Genomic DNA, 16225 nt, shown 5'->3' with positions numbered 1-16225 from the left:
TCTTGATGAAAATGAAAGAAAAAAGTGAAAAAGCTGGCTTAAAACTCAGCATTCAGAAAACTAAGGTCATGGCATATGGACCCATCACTTCACAGCAAATGGGGAAACAGTGACAGACTTTATATTTTGGGGCTCCAAAATCACTGCATATGGTGACTGCAGCCATGATATTAAAAGATGCTTACTCCTTGGAAGGAATCCTAGTTATGACCAACCTAAGACAGCATATTAAAAAGCAGAGACATTACTTTGCCAACAAAGGTCCATCTAGTCAAGGCTATGGTTTTTCTGGTAGTCATGAGAACTGGACTATAAAGAAAGCTGAGCACCGAAGAGTTGATGCTTTTGAACTGTGGTGTTGGAGAAGACTCTTGAGAGTTCCTTGAACTGCAAGATTGAACCAGTCCATCCTAAAGGAAATCAGTCCTGAATATTCACTGGAAGGACTGATGCTGAAGCTGAAACTCCAACACTTTGGCCACCTGATGCGAAGAACTGACTCATCTGAAAAGACCCTGAAGCTGGGAAAGACTGAAGGCGGAAGAAGGAGACAACAGAGGATGAGATGGTTGGATGGCATCACTGACATGAGTTTGAGTAAACTCCAGGAGTTGGTGATGGGCAGGGAGGCCTGGGTGCTGCAGTCCACGGGGTCGCAAAGAGTCGGACACGACTGAGTGACTGAACTGAACTGAAATCTGTTCAACCCATAATAATCATGGAATAGCTTCCTCTTTAAACAAGGTTGTCTCCTTTCCAGTATCAAAGTCATTCTCCTAGATATGAGAGAAGTAAAATAGGATTTGAGTAATTGTCATTATTTAATATTATCTCCTTAATCAATGGACCTTTCTTCCTTACTGATCTTGCTCTAAATTTAGCTAAAGTCCTTCTTGCTGTCTTATACATTTTTTGTTAACTTCAACTCATTCAGAGCTCGAGTCTCCCCACATTCTTCCTGACACATTTTTGTATTAACCATCAGTTATATACTATTAGCATTATGGGAATTCTTGATACGTTTTCTTTTGAAATTCATTAGAAATTACCTAATGTGGAAGTCACAATATTTTCTCTGAATGACTCATACACTTTTCTTGCCTCTGGAAATTTTGCGTAACTTTAATAACATGTCTCACTTTTTAAAATAATATGCTTAATTTTTAAGTGCCTTCTATCAATACTGATCGTTTATACCATAGTGGTCACCCTTTTTTCTTAACTTTTTGAAACTTGCTTTTCTATGAATTCCTAACTAATAATTTAAAATCCAAAGTAACACAGACAATAATATTTGATTCCCATGATTTCTATTTCTATCTAGGAGACAAAGAATAGTATATTTTGGAAAAGCATGGGCTTTGAAATCAGACAGGTATTTGTCACTTACTAGCCAGTAACAAACTTCTCTAAGCCTCTACTTTGACATCAATAAATAACAAATAGCATTTACTGAACACCTATCTTCTACTAAGTTGTTTAGTGGCTCAGATGGTAAAGAATCTCCCTGCAGTGCAGGAGACTTGGGTTCAATCCCTGGGTCTGAAAGATCTCCTGAAGAAGGGAATGGCAGTCCACTCCAGAATTCTGACCTGGAAAATTCCATGGACAGAAGAGCCTGGTAGGCTACAGTCCACGGGGTCACAAGAGTTAAGACTCGACTGAGTGACTAACACTTTTACTTTATCTTATGTCTAGTGCCTTATATACTTTATATGCAAATCTAAAGTACTACATCATTTATAGTGAGGAAAACAAGAGCTCAGATACAAGCTACTTGCATAAAGTCACAGAGTTCCTAAGTGCCAGAGCCAGGATTTAAAATCTAGGTCCATCTGATTCCAATCCCATGTTCTTTTTGGTACAACACAAAGAGACTATAAAACACATTCACTTGCCCAAAACAAATGTTCAGTAACAGTTAATTCCATATGTACCTATTTTTCCTTGTTGGTCAGAATCAATTTCATACCAGCAATACTCTACAACTTTCAGGAGACTAAACTGCCAGCAAATAATCAAAAGTTCTGATAATCTTTATTATTAATGCATTGTTTAATTAGTCCACTTAATTAAAAGTAAGAATCCCATCACATTATGCCAAGTGCAATTTTCAGGCATTTTTGTGGTAAAAGAATCTTATATGCAATCACAAAAACCCAGGATTAGAGAGACATAAAAAGTCAGGTAGCTGAACTACCTTATTCAGTGTGATGTGCTACTCATTCATCCTCAAAATTCTTAAAACATGTAGAGAAAAGGGCTTTCTTTTAAAAAAAGAAAAAACTGTCATTCTTGTAATACAGATCAAGACAACAGAAACATTCACCGTAGTTTTCCAGAAACCAAGCAAACACCATACAGAAGTTGGAACAAATTTGTCAATATCATTATAGAACTATAGTTTCTCTTAATTATCTTCTCTTTCTCTTCTCCTCTTTCCCTCTTCATACATTAGATTTCGAATAGCCAATTAAGTGAATGAAAGAATGCTTCCCGGGCCTAAACACTACCATTCACATCACTTTAAATCCTGACAATCAGGTAAATTGATCTGAGTAAACAGAAACGAAGTGCTAGAAGGCTGATTTTTTTTTTTTCTATTTTGTAAAAGGAAGTTTAATTAAAAAAAAGATTTAGGCATTAAGATTTATAAATAGGTTTCTAATACTAAGCTGTAGTATAATGCCATATTAAAGGACTTCTAAAATGTACCCGCTGATTTTTTAAAAATCAGTAATAAGCTGAAAGTGACACTGAAATCTTTTTGATGTAAAAGTTCTAAAACTGGACTGTGGAAATAGTTGTACAACAGTGTAAATTTACTAAAAATCACTGAACTATACTCTTAAAAAGAATATAACTCAGAAATCCTCCCAAATAAGCTGTTATAAAAAAGTAACCAGATGTTCCTTTCTTATATTAGCACCTTGAAATTAACATCATCATTTAGATGTGTTATTCTGCAAATATGCATGCTTACTTGAAATGAACCCCAAGTATAGTTTCAAGCACCTTGGGGACTCTAAGTACTGAACCACACTTGTGATCCTCTTTAATAAACCAACACAATTCTTAAGTATATGAACTTACCACTGTGCAAAATTTTAAATGAAACACTAATCATGTAAGAGCTGCCTTACTAAAACTGCACACAAAACAAAATGTATAAGGAAACACAGAGTTTGGATAAATAACACCTTGATGAATAAATTTAAGTGATTACTATTTTTAAAAGTCAAAGTATTCAAATCACACCTACATCCAGTTCTGCTTTTGTGTATAAAACAGTTTTAGCAAAAACAGTCCTCGAATATAAGACCTAGAAGAAAATTAAAATGTCACTGTAAAATGTAATACAAAAAAATTCATTAGAATATATACAGTAGAGCTAGAACAATGCCTATGTGACACTGAGCAAGACAACTTAATCTCTGCTTCATTCACTCAGTTGTAGAAGGAGGATAACAGTAAACATCATTACAAGGTTGTTGTGAGGCATAAATGATAATGAATACAATATTTACATGTATCTGCTGCTGCTGCTGCTAAGTCACTTCAGTCGTGTCCAACTCTGTGCGACCCCATAGACGGCAGCCCACCAGGCTCCCCCATCCCTGGGATTCTCCAGGCAAGAACACTGGAGTGGGTTGCCATTTCCTTCCCAATGCATCAAAGTGAAAAGTGAAAGTGAAGTCGCTCAGCCTCCGACTCTTAGCAACCCCATGGACTGCAGCGCACCAGGATCCTTCGTCCATGGGATTTTCCAGGCAAGAGTACTCGAGTGGGGTGCCACTGCCTTCTCCTTACATGTATCTAGCACATGGCAAATGTTTGATAATTTTAAGTTAGTATTACTTTTATAATAGTAAGAGGTTCCCTGGTGGCTCAGCAGTGAAGAATCTGCCTGCCAAGCAGGAGACACAAGGTTTGATTATTGGGTCGGAAAGATTCCCTAGAGAAGAGAATGCAACCTACTCCAGTATTCTTGCCTGGGAAATCCCATGGACAGAGGAGCCTGGCAGGCTACAACCCCACGGGTGGCAAGAACTGGTCACAACTTAGCAACTAAACCATAACAACGATAGTAATAGTTCAGCCAAAATACTTTCACAAGTACTCTTTTTTGCTCCAATCAGAGTATATTTATCTAATAAATGTTTTATTAAACAGAATTTGTCCAAAATTTTTAATTTTATATAAAAACTTATATGCAGGTGCCCTTACTATACCCTAGTATTGGTTCTCAAAGTGTGATATCCTAATCTATTAAATCTGACACTCTCGGGGTTGAACCCAGCCATGCACTGCTTTTAAAGAAGAAAAACAAAACTTCCAGGTGATTGATGTATGCTAAAGTTTGAGAGCCACTGCTTTATAGTAGTTACAAACAAATCAAAATTTCCTTCACGAAATTTTGCTAACTATAGAAAGAAGAGTACCTACCCATAAACGTGCCTTAGACCAAACTAGAAATAAGCATTTATTCAAATTTAGTGGTAACTCTATAATCTTTACAAAAGTCAGTTACTTTCTCCTTCACTCTTCATGAGATATTATCCTATAACATGATGCCCAAAGTCAACATTTTAAATTTAAATCTCCAGGCCAAAAAGAAATTTTTCTTAGAAATTAAGTTTTTGCATAACATTTAATTTTAACAAAAACTCAGCAAATCAAAGAGTACTAGGGTATAAAATGTTATTCTTAAAATTATTCTTGAAAAAAACATCTAATTTCCACAGCTACAGGCCATTTATGATATTCTGGTCCTAACAATTACTGAATGACAATAAGCAATATTCATTTACAAAGGAAATTAACTGTATCTTCTATACTAACCATGGGACTTACATGAAAGAAAAATATGTGCAAGACCACAGTAATAAATCTTTCTATGCCTTCTTTTGAAATTAATAAAGTGAAATGGAAGAGTAGAAAATAAAGTACAAAAGGAGAATTCCATTTAAGAAAGCTGCACGTACACTTGAAGCGAGCCTGAAAGGGGATGTTAACGAGGTATAACTGACTCTCAGTTTTTTCAGTAGCCTGTAACTCGATTTATAATCTGCACACCACAATGTTCTACTGTTCATAAATATGAAATAAATATTTTAAAAGTAAAATGACAAACTTAAATTGAGACTTTTTATGACAGGGGAGAGAAAGGAAAGGGTGGGAACTCACATTCTTTGAAATAAGAAGATACCACAGGGTAGCTGTCATAAAAATCAGAATGAGAATCACTGCTTGAAAGGAATTTGAAGAATGAAAAGAAAGCTGCCAAGTCATAGGATAAAAGTCCAAAAAGCTATTAGCTGGTCAGGAATGCTATACCAAAGTTTTCAAAACAAAACCTCTAAGTAGGAGTGGGGGAAAAAAACAGCTGAGGTATCCTTGAAGGCCATCAATGACAGAAATTAAAAGTATCCTGCTTGCTCAAATAATATTTAAACATAAACAGGGTCTAGCATACAATCAGAAAGCAAAGAAGGCATTTCTTTGATGTCCCCTTCTAGAGTTTCTGGAGACTATGAACACCATGAGAAAAATGTCTAAGTAAAACTGTTGAGATGTCCAGGTAATATTACCTAGATCAAGTTCTAGGATTTCTCAGATTACTCACATCAAAACAGGATAAAAATGGTTACAAAGAGAGTTAAAGTTCAAAACCAGACAAAATTATTCTGTGGTACCAGATATCAAAATAGTGATTTCCTACCAGCCTGGGGAATTAATAACCAGAATACAGTACAAGAGTTTCTGGGGTTTTGATAATGCTCCGTTTCTCAGTAATGATTACACAGTTCTATGTTCACACTGTGAAAATTCACTAAACTGTATACTTACAAGAACTTTCTGTGTGTATTAATATGATAATCATATTTACATTTTTTTTAAAAGCAGAGAGGGAAAAAAAGGAAATTGCTCCCTCAGGAATTGAAACATATTACTACAAAAACATTAAAAATTAAAGTTTAATAGAGACCATTCAGATTAAGAATTATAGGTTTGGGGTGGGGAGTAGAGACTTAATGCAGAGAAGTATTACAGAGCCCCTCAGGGGCTATCAGTAGATAAATCTCACAAAGATACACACACACACCTTTTTCAGGGGTAAAAATCTTGGTTCCTTCCTTTATAATACAGCCAAGCTAAATTTCACTGTATGAAACACATAAATCTGCTTCTAATGGAAAAGTGTATATGAACTGCAGGATCTACTTTCCTTAAACTTCTGTCCACTTAAAAAAAAAAACCAAAGTTGCTAGTAAAGAGGTGAGTGAGTGCCAGAATACAATTTTTAACAACTGCTATTCCTGGACCACTTCAGCGCCACTTTGAAAACCCAACTCATCCATTAGGCACAGTAGCAGAATTCTGGTAGAAATTAAAAGGTATAAATTATGTTCCAATCCCTATAAATCTCATCCCAATCCAAACTATAAGGAAATTTCATTACACCGGGTTCCTCACCTGCAATTCTCCTTATGTAACCCCCAAGCAGAGGACATACTATTTTCAAATATTTATGTTTTCACACTCACAATGTTAATCTGGTTTTTCTTCCTAGCATTTATGTAACCACTTCAATCTAAAGGCAAAAGAAAATACTAGTCAATATTTAATAATACAATAGCTTTGGAACATTACAGCTTTAAAATATAAATAAGCATAACAATCTCACTTTTTTTAAAAAAAGGATTTGCTTAATTATTCCATTAAGGAAAAAACAAACCACATCTTTGTAAACAATAAGAATTTTAAATATATTTTAAAACTTCTCCTTGGCATGGATGCCCTCACTAATGCTAACATTAATTTCTTAGATTATATAACTTCAGTAAATGCATATTGCCATGCCATTCTTAACAGCTGAAAAAGAAAGGAACTCATAATGGCTAATGAGCACTTTTTTAATTAAACATTCTAGAAGGCTAAGATATCAAGCTGTGTATTACTATTTAATAAGGGAAATACCTTAAGTACACATTCTAATTGTTGACTGGAGAAGTTTACTTCTCTAATTCCACAAAATCTATCAGAGTAGTTTTTCTCTTTGTAGCTTCTTGTACCCTTAGTGCTCGTAGTGCTTAGTCACTCAGTCTGTGCCTGCCTTTTTGCAACTGGATGGACCGTAGCCTGCCAACCTCCTGTCTGTCCATGGTGATTCTCTCCTCAAGAATACTGGAGTGAGCTGCCATGCCCTCCTCCAGGGGACTGTCCCAACCCAGGACTGAACCCAGATCTCCCGCACTGCAGGCAGATTCTTTACCATCTGAGCCACCAGGAAGCAAAGAAGTTTCATATTTTATCTCTTCAAGAAAGAAGAAATTGATTCATTTAATCCTACTAAATTCTGGAATATAGAAAAAGAATATTTCTAATTTTGGTTGACAAGACAAAGAATTATAAAACATTGTTTTGTACAAAATGAGCTTTTATTATCTTCAAATTATAAAGTGCTTTGAAAAACTAAGAAAACAAATACAATAAAGAGGCCAGAGCAAAAGATATTAAACACGTTGTAAGAATATTTAAAAAGCAATATTAATAAGCAAAAATGAAACATAGCAAAACAAGAAAAACTATTTAGTAAATAGATTAAACAATTACCAATTTCCAGAAGAACATTTACATTCTCACTTCACACCAATGCCAGTTGAGAAAGTAAATTTACTTAAACTGAAGTTACTAAAACTAAAATAGTATTAAAATCAGTATCATTTATTCATTACATTTTCAGAGAAGGAAGACTTTCATGAGATTAGAAGTAAAACAAAATTAGGTTAATGATTTGGTTACATTAATTTTAAAATTCTGTTTATCTGAAAAACTCATAAAAGAAATGTATCTATTAAGCATGTTTCACCTCAGTAGTAATTTAAGGAAAAAAGTGGTATGACTTACCCCCATTACATTTTTAAGCAATATTTAATGTTGAGGTATAGAGCAACAGCCATGACAACATGAATATAAATTGATCCTTTTAACAAATATCCCGACACTGTGTTTTAAGAGCCTTTAAAATTTACCTAAAAATTAAACCTGTAATGTACTAGGAGATAATATTGGTACTATATGCATGAAATACCTTATATATAAATGTTGTTCTTTTTATATACACAAAAAAATTAGAAAAGGAGAATAATACATCTACACATGAAACATCATACAACCATTTATAATAATGATTACGAGACTTATTGTGAGAATGGGAAAACGTTATCTATAATTAGGTTAAAAGCAGGACATGAAATTATTTTTATCTGTAAATATATAAAAGATGTATTTTTATATAATGAAAGAAATACATCAAAAATTTAATATGGTTATATTAACTCCCAATATTCAAAATCCCAAACCAGCCACTAAATCATTAAAACATACACCGGTACACAGTTAATACCTAAATCAAGTGCTGTTCCGACTCTGTGCGACCCCATAGACGGCAGCCCACCAGGCTCTGCCATCCCTGGGATTCTCCAGGCAAGAATACTGGAGTGGGATGCCATTTCCTTCTCCAATGCATGAAAGTGAAAAGGGAAAGTGAAGTCGCTCAGTCGTGTCCGACTCTTCACGACCCCATGGACTGCAGCCTACCAGCCTCCTCCGTCCATTGGATTTTCCAGGCAAGAGTACTGGAGTGGGTTGCCATTGCCTTCTCCTAAATCAAGTGCTACATACCATCATTATCAACAAAGAGAGAATAAGGTTTAAATTAATATATTAAAAGAGACTGAGTCACTTAAGTCATGTCTGACTCTTGCGATCCCATGGACTGTAGCCTGTCAGGATCCTCTGTCCATGGGATTTTCTAGGCAAGAATACTGGAGTGGTTTGCCACTTTCTTCTCCAGGGGATCTTTCCTAACCCAAGGATTGAACCTGGGTCTCTTGCACTACAGGCAGATTCTTTACCAACTGAGCTACCAGGGAAGCCTAAAAGAGGCTAAAAAGGCAAGCAAAGCCACAGAGAAAATCTTCAACAGAAATAAACACTTCTCAACCCAGGATGTTCAGCTGTGCTAAGGATGGAGACTCACTGTTACCATCAGGATTCAAAACTATACACCTGATTCATAGAGAAAGGTGGATTACAAATTCTAATTATCTGCTCTGAAAATTCCTTCATCAACAAATGTGCCAGTCTTTAGCCAACTGGTTAATTACTACCATTATCAAATATTAAATGTAAAGACTCTTACTTGGGAAGTTACCCCTTGAAATATTAAATAAAATAAAACAAAGTCTGTACACAGCAGCACCATCTTCTTACTATCACTGTTAAGTGAATTTTCTAGAAAACTGAAACACTTTTATTAACAAAGCTTTGAAAACATTTACTCTTAAATTTGATGCTTTTGAACTGTGGTCCCTTGGCCAGCAAGGAAATCAAACTAGTCGATTCTAAAGGAAATCAACCCTGAATATTCACTGGAAGAACTGATGCTGAAGCTGAAGCTATAATACCTTGGCCACTTGATGCGAAGAGCCAACTCACTGGAAAAGACCCTAATGCTGGGAAAGACTGAGGGCAAGAGGAGAAGTGGGTGACAGAGGATGAGATGGTTGGAATGGCACCAATGACTCAATGGACATGAGTTTGAGCAAACTCAGGGAAACAGTGAAGGACAGGAAAGCCCGGAGTGCTTCATGGGGTCGAAAAGTGTTGGACACAACTTAGCAAATGAACAACTCATAAAAATCTTCTAAAAAGATATCAATTTCTTAATTCCTGAAACATAGTACATAGAATAAAATTTATTTCTGATTAACATCATCACTATGACAGACCATGTGCTATCCTGCTCTGCAACACTGTGATTCCCTCAGAAGTTAATAATTATAGGACTGTATGTCTCCATGTAATGACACCACCTTTTAAAGTTCCACATACTTAATAGAGCTTCTTCAATAGCCTTGAAATAAGATGACATTTCAGTTGTCAGTGTGCCTAATTCCAATGGCCAATCTTGCAATCTGTGGGCTAAAAAAATCAGATAACCAACTCTGTTGGGGTTGCAAAATGTTATTTATTCCGGTAAGTAGTTCCTGAATAAAACTCACAAGCTTATTATATACTTGGTTACAGTTATTCTGAAGCCTCAGAGCTCTGCTGTTTCAAATGGAAGATATCACTATCACTCAAAAAACATTTAATTACTGACTGTAACATACATACTCTGGAGTTCCAAAATAATAAAAATTGAATAGTTTGATAGTATCCTCTGGGAAAGTTACTCAACTTACTTGTCTCTGACCAGAGAAAAATTACCTACATGAGAAATAACAGATGAAAAGAAAAAGAAGCAAAGAAGTGAGAAAGACAAGTTCAAATGAAATAGCAGAGTCTATAACATTTGGTTTTAGAAGTCAAGACTTGACATCTTGGGAAATATTTACTCATACTGTGTTTTTTAATGTATGCTGAAGCTGAAACTCCAATACTTTGGACACCTCATGCGAAGACTTGACTCATTGGGAAAGACCCTGATGCTGGGAGAGATTGGAGGCAGAAGGAGAAGGGGACGACAGAGGATGAAATGGCTGGATGGCATCACCGACTCGATGGACATGAGTTTGGGTAAACTCTGGGAGTTGGTGATGGACAGGGAGGCCTGGCGTGCTGCAATTCATGGGGTCGAAAAGAGTCGGACACGACTGAGCAACTGAACTGAACTGAACAGTGGTTATCAGAGTATTAACTACAGAAATTTGCACTACAGTAAATATCACATAGACTTTAAAAATCACAAGACTGGAATTCCTTTGAGGTCCAGTGGTTAGGACTTCATTCTTCCACTGTCAAGGGAACAGCAAGGCAAAAAAAAAATAAAAAAAAAATAAAAACCAAAACAAACAAAAAAAAAATTAAAAGACTTGTACTTAAATTGACACTGAATTTTCATATGAAATGGCAGATTTTTTTTAAAGTCCTACAACATACTTTCTTGATATTTCTGATCAAATAATTTCCTGTAAACTGTCTTGGACACTGGTTCAGAAAAAGACAGGAAATTAAATATATATTCTTCATATAATTAATATGTAACATAGGTAATATACTATACAGTTTACAAAGTTACAGATCTATGGAAATTAGCATTGTGTCATATCTAAACAAAAAAATTCCAAGAGAGGACATTATCACTTTTGTTAATATTCTCTGATCACTGAAGCTCATTAGCTCTCATAGATGACTTCTATGACAATAATAAATGACAAAAAAGAAAATAAAATTTCTTGATTATCTAAGTTTTACTCAAGCAAAACTCAAATCATATTAAGATATATTTCTCCTTGAATCTTCTCAGTATATTTCTACCCAGTACTTGGGTATTTCAGTGTCTGTAGAAATCTAATAATTTCTAAGATCTGCTACCAAACAGTTTATAAAACAAAGTAGTTAAGAATAAGCAACAAATACTATTGCAAGGATTGGATACACCAAAGGCCCAATCCCCAAGCAAAACTGTGTAAACACCTTTGCAAAGGTCACTATAAAATTGTCATCTTTGAATCCGTAGTCATCTTCACAACGTCCAATCTCTAACAAAATAAAATGTACTCAACAAAAGTTACTTAATGAAAGACAGGCTTTACCTTAGTTAAGAATTCACAGAGTTTCAATTAAACATCAACTTCAGCTGATGATTTTTTCTGGGGGTGGGGGTGGGGGTGGGTGGTGGTGCGGGAGATGGGTGGCACGGGGAGAGACAAGTGATACAATTTGGGGGGTGGGCTGAAACCTGTTTGAAAAAATTAAGAGGGGAAAAAAATTGCCTCACACACTGACTCCAAATTCTCAACTCAAGCCCCACTCCCACCATCACGAGCTGCCTATTTTAGGAACATGGCTGATAACCCCCTACCATCCTTCCTTTTCTCTGCAACTTCTCCAATTTCATTTCAGTATCAACTTATACACACCCCCATGTCTCCTTTTCCTCTTTCCCACATCACAGCTCTCAACACTTTTATTCCCAACACTCCTGCTTGAATTATTACAAGGGAAAACCTCAGCGACCAAGAGTGGTCACTTTTTTTATGTGATAGGTCTGCTGGGAGGGAAAAGTACAAAAAACAATCACAAAATGCTGCCTAGCAACTTTTGAGTATATGTACACTTGTTTTATGAATTACTGATATATCTTACATTCTTCAGTTGAACTCACTAAAGTACATAGAGCTATTAAGCTGGTAACTTTTTAAATTGGAAAACTCCAATACACACACTTGAGTAACCATGTACAGCACAGAAGTATCAAAAAAATATAAACATACAAATATAAATGTAAATAAATAGCACAACTATTAAAATATATATATATAAAACTCTGGACTTTCCCAGCAGTCCAGTGATTGTACCTGCACACTTCCAATGCCGGCGGCAGCAATTTGATCTCTGGTGGGGAACTAAGATCCCACATGCCCTGTAGCATGACACATATATCTATATGTATGTATGTATGTATGTTGTTGTTTAGTCTTAAGTCATGTCTGATTTTTTTGCAACCCCATGGACTATAACCCACGAGACTCCTCTGTCCATGGGATTTCCCAGGCAAGAATACTGAAGTTGATTGCCATTTCCTTTTCCAAGGGATCTTCCCAACCCAGGGATTGAACCTGTGGCTCTTGCACTGGCAGGCAAGGGGAGGTGGATTCTTTACCACTGAGCCACCAGGGAAGCCCATATATATATATATATATATACACACACAAACACACATACATCTGTGTGCGGTGTGTGTGTAAAACTCAAGTGACAAACATTTCTTTAAATCTTATTTCATCTGTACTTTTTGTACAGAGCTACCAGCATACTAAATTTCTATGGTAAAAATAATGCTATCACTCAAGATATTTTCATAAAACTATAATACCAAAAAAATCTGTACAAAAAAATTTATTTTTTAAAGCATGTATGTATGAGTCAAAAAACAAGATGTAACACTAAATAAAAAGAATTTTTTTACTCATTACTAATGTTTATCTTAAAACAACACCCCTCCATTTCTTCCTCTCCATTAAAAAAAAGGAAAATATCTGAAATAATACATAGCTACTGCTAAGAGTGGTTACAGAGATTTTAGGACTGAGGAAGGTAACTTGGAAGAATGTGTACCAGGGAGTATTTTACCCTTTCTTCTACTCCGTACTAAATGCAGAGAAACATAACACGTCTGTAGTTTAAAAAAAAACTTAAGATTACCTGATTAGATTGCTAATTTACCACTATGAATACTAAATAAATCCATACTAAAAAAAAGAAAAAATAATGCTATAAATTCACTTTGATAAAACGTTGGAGAAAAGCTAATCTTATCTCACTCACTTAAGGAAAAATTGAATTCAAACTCAAAGTTTAAGAGAAGTTTGCTTTTAAATTTGACTGAAAACGTTCCACTATTATTACCTGAAATATGTAACCTAAAACAATCATCCCTGAACAACAAAGACGGAACTTCACAAAAACAGTAATCAAAATCTTGCTCGGGGAAAAAAAAAACAAACCTGATCCTTAATTATGAGTTAATAGGCACGTACAAAAAATTAAAAGTGGTTTTATTCTGTCATCGGATATTGTTCTGATATACAAAGGATCTCTCCAAATGCTGCCAAAAGTTATCGTAAATACAAAGTAAGTTAGAGTGATAAGGGAGTTATCAATGAGCAAATAAATGGGAGTAAATGATGCCCAGAGAGAAGAAGCGGAACGCGCTCTATTTTTAAGCGTCCGAGGAGGACAAGTGGAGAAAGCTACTGCGGAAGAAACAAGCGACAGAATGGTTAACAAGTCTGGAATTCCTTAGAAAATAGCAACAAGGGTAAAAACTGACAAGAACGTCTGAAAGTAATAGGAACGGTATCCAATGGAATCGTCACGTCTCTACGAGCACGGCTCCGGACTTCCAGTGAGACCGGGGAGGAACAGGAACTCTCACTAAGCGGGGAAGAAGGAGCCCGAGCTGAGGGGTACAGTCGCTTCTGCAGGTGGCGGAGCGCCCGCAGGGGGGTGGGGAGGATAGTGTTGCCTCAACTGGGTCAATGTATATTCCCTTCAGGACTAGAGAAAGCTGACACAGCACGTCTCCCGGCACCAAGAGGCACTTGCCCTAGGCCCCTCCCTAGCAACTTGCCTTGTACAAAGAGTTGCGAGTCCCAGGCCCCCGGAACCCAGGGCTCCGCCATCCAGGACAACTGCTCTGCCAACAAGGTCCCGCGAGAATCAAGAGATCTCGCGATACAAACCCCCTAGCATCTCGCGAGTTTCCTCTACAACCAACATGGCGGTACCGAGAAATCTGTATTTCAGTACTTAAAAAAGGCTTCATTTACAAACAGGAGAACGTGCAGGAAGCCTTTTCCGCCTTATATTTCTCTTCGAATCCCCCAGTGGAGAAGAAAACCTGCAAACAACCCTAAGACCCGCAACGATCACGGTTACACTACAGACACAGCAACTTCCAGCCTCAGCCAGCCTCCCAGCTTGTCACGTGGAAGCGGATTCTTGGCGTGCCGGTCACGTGGACCGGTACTAAGCAAGCGCGCGCCCGTTGGCCTCCTGAGAGCCCTCCCCCGCCCCCCTTTTGCCCGCGCACACGTGCGCGCGCACCCCCGCCCCACGTGGGGGCTTCGCCGCCGCCGCGGTCGCCGCGGCAGCCTCCAGCCCACCCCCTCCCAGCACTCCGTTCCAAATCCGGGTCCCAGACCCGATCATCCCCGAGTACCCTCCTCCTCCATTCTACCTCCCCCGCATCTGGCCCCACCACGTGCCCCGAGCGCCTGCTCACCTTTCGAGCGGGGTTGGGCGCCGCAGGCCACTCAGGGAGGCGCTGTCGCCGTGGCCGCTCTCCGCCCCCGCCACGGCACTGGCTCTGGTGGCCGCCGCTGCAGGAAGCTCAACAGCGGCGCCGGGGCGCTTCCAGGTGGGTCCCCGCCTCCCGTTCCTGCCACTTCCCGCAGCACCAGCGGCTCCTTCCGGTCCCCTCCTTTCTCGTCCTCGCTGGGACGGGCGGGCGGCGGTGGCTGCAGGCGCGCTCAGTACACCGCCTGCTGGTAACCGCAGCCTGTGCAGCGCGGGCTGGCAGGGCGGGCCGGGGGCGACATCCTCCCCCGCCCCAGGGCGAAGGTTGGTCTTCTGAGGGCGGCCCCCGGACCAACCCCTGCTGTTGTCTAACTTGGTCCTACCCAAGGAGGAAAGATGTCCCTGTAGCGCCGCGGTTGGAAGTCCGCTTCATCCTACCTTTTCTGGCCTCTTGAGAGATTTGTACACCCTCCCTCCTTAGCACTGTGGTCTTAGGTAGAAAATATGTGTATACATTGTATTACTCCAACCTACCTGATATCCGACGGCATAGCCCCCTTGCTCACTTCTCTGGCTTTCCCTCTGTTCCTACAACGAGCAGGCTCAGGACTTCGCTTATGCTCTTCCCTCTGGCCGGAACACTTCTTCCAGATTTCTTTTAGCGACGCGTATTTCAGGTACCTTCTCAGAGGTTGACATCTGAGGCTTCACAGACCACCGCTCACTCTATCCAAAGGAGCATTTTGGAACACTGCTCTTACCTGCTTACATTTCTTCATGGCAGTTAGCACTTCCAGACCTTATTTGTCTGTTCTTAGCCACCAAGATAAGGGCTTCCCTTGTAGCTCAGTCGGTAAAGAATCTGCCTGTAGTGCAAGAGACCTGAGTTCGATTCCTGGGTCGGGAAGATCCCCTGATGAAGGAAATGGCAACCCACTCCAGTATCCTTGCCTGGAAAATCTCATGGACACTGGAACGTGGTAGGCTGCAGTCCAGGGGGTCGCAAAAAGTCGGGCACGACGGAGCAACGAACACTAAGCCACCAAGATTGTGAGATCCTTAAAGGCGGAAACTCTGTAGGTTTTGTTTTTGCTATAGCCACAGAACCTGTGTCTGGCGTGTTAGTGTTCCTGAAGATATGCACACTAATCATATAAGAGTTTGTTTTCTGGAAAACCCAACATGTGACACTATTCACTTTTTTTTTTTTTTTTTTTTAGAAAATAGGCTTAGAGAGGTTAAGTAACTTATCCAGGTTTGAGTTGCAAAGTTCTATATAGAGATATAAAGTACTGTGGAACAGAAGAGGGGTTGGGAAAGAGTTTTTAAAAAGGTTGGCATTTGAGTTACAGCATGACTACAAAGCAGAGAAAAAAGACCATTTTCAGTTGAGGGAATTCTATGAATGAGA

The 16225-nt window shown here is 38.4% G+C and overlaps 1 protein-coding gene across 6 annotated transcripts in view; it reads right to left on the bottom strand.

Moving 5' to 3' along the window:
- The window catches only part of ZZZ3 (zinc finger ZZ-type containing 3), a 117512-nt gene extending 102536 nt beyond the window's left edge, over positions 1-14976 (bottom strand). For 2 of the 6 annotated variants that reach the window (XM_040232538.1, XM_040232532.1), the window contains exon 1: positions 14801-14969. The gene's annotated coding sequence lies outside the window, so the exon portion shown is untranslated. Of the gene's footprint in view, positions 1-6477; positions 6609-14146; positions 14233-14800 lie in introns of those variants that run through there. The other 4 variants (XM_040232537.1, XM_040232531.1, XM_040232534.1 and 1 more) reach the window with 4 other exon arrangements.
- Between the last annotated feature and the right edge of the window lie 1249 nt (positions 14977-16225).

This window comes from Oryx dammah, unplaced genomic scaffold (genome assembly GCF_014754425.2).
Source record: "Oryx dammah isolate SB20612 unplaced genomic scaffold, SCBI_Odam_1.1 HiC_scaffold_28, whole genome shotgun sequence".
NCBI lineage: Eukaryota > Metazoa > Chordata > Mammalia > Artiodactyla > Bovidae > Oryx > Oryx dammah.
This window is presented reverse-complemented; position numbering and strand designations above follow the sequence as displayed.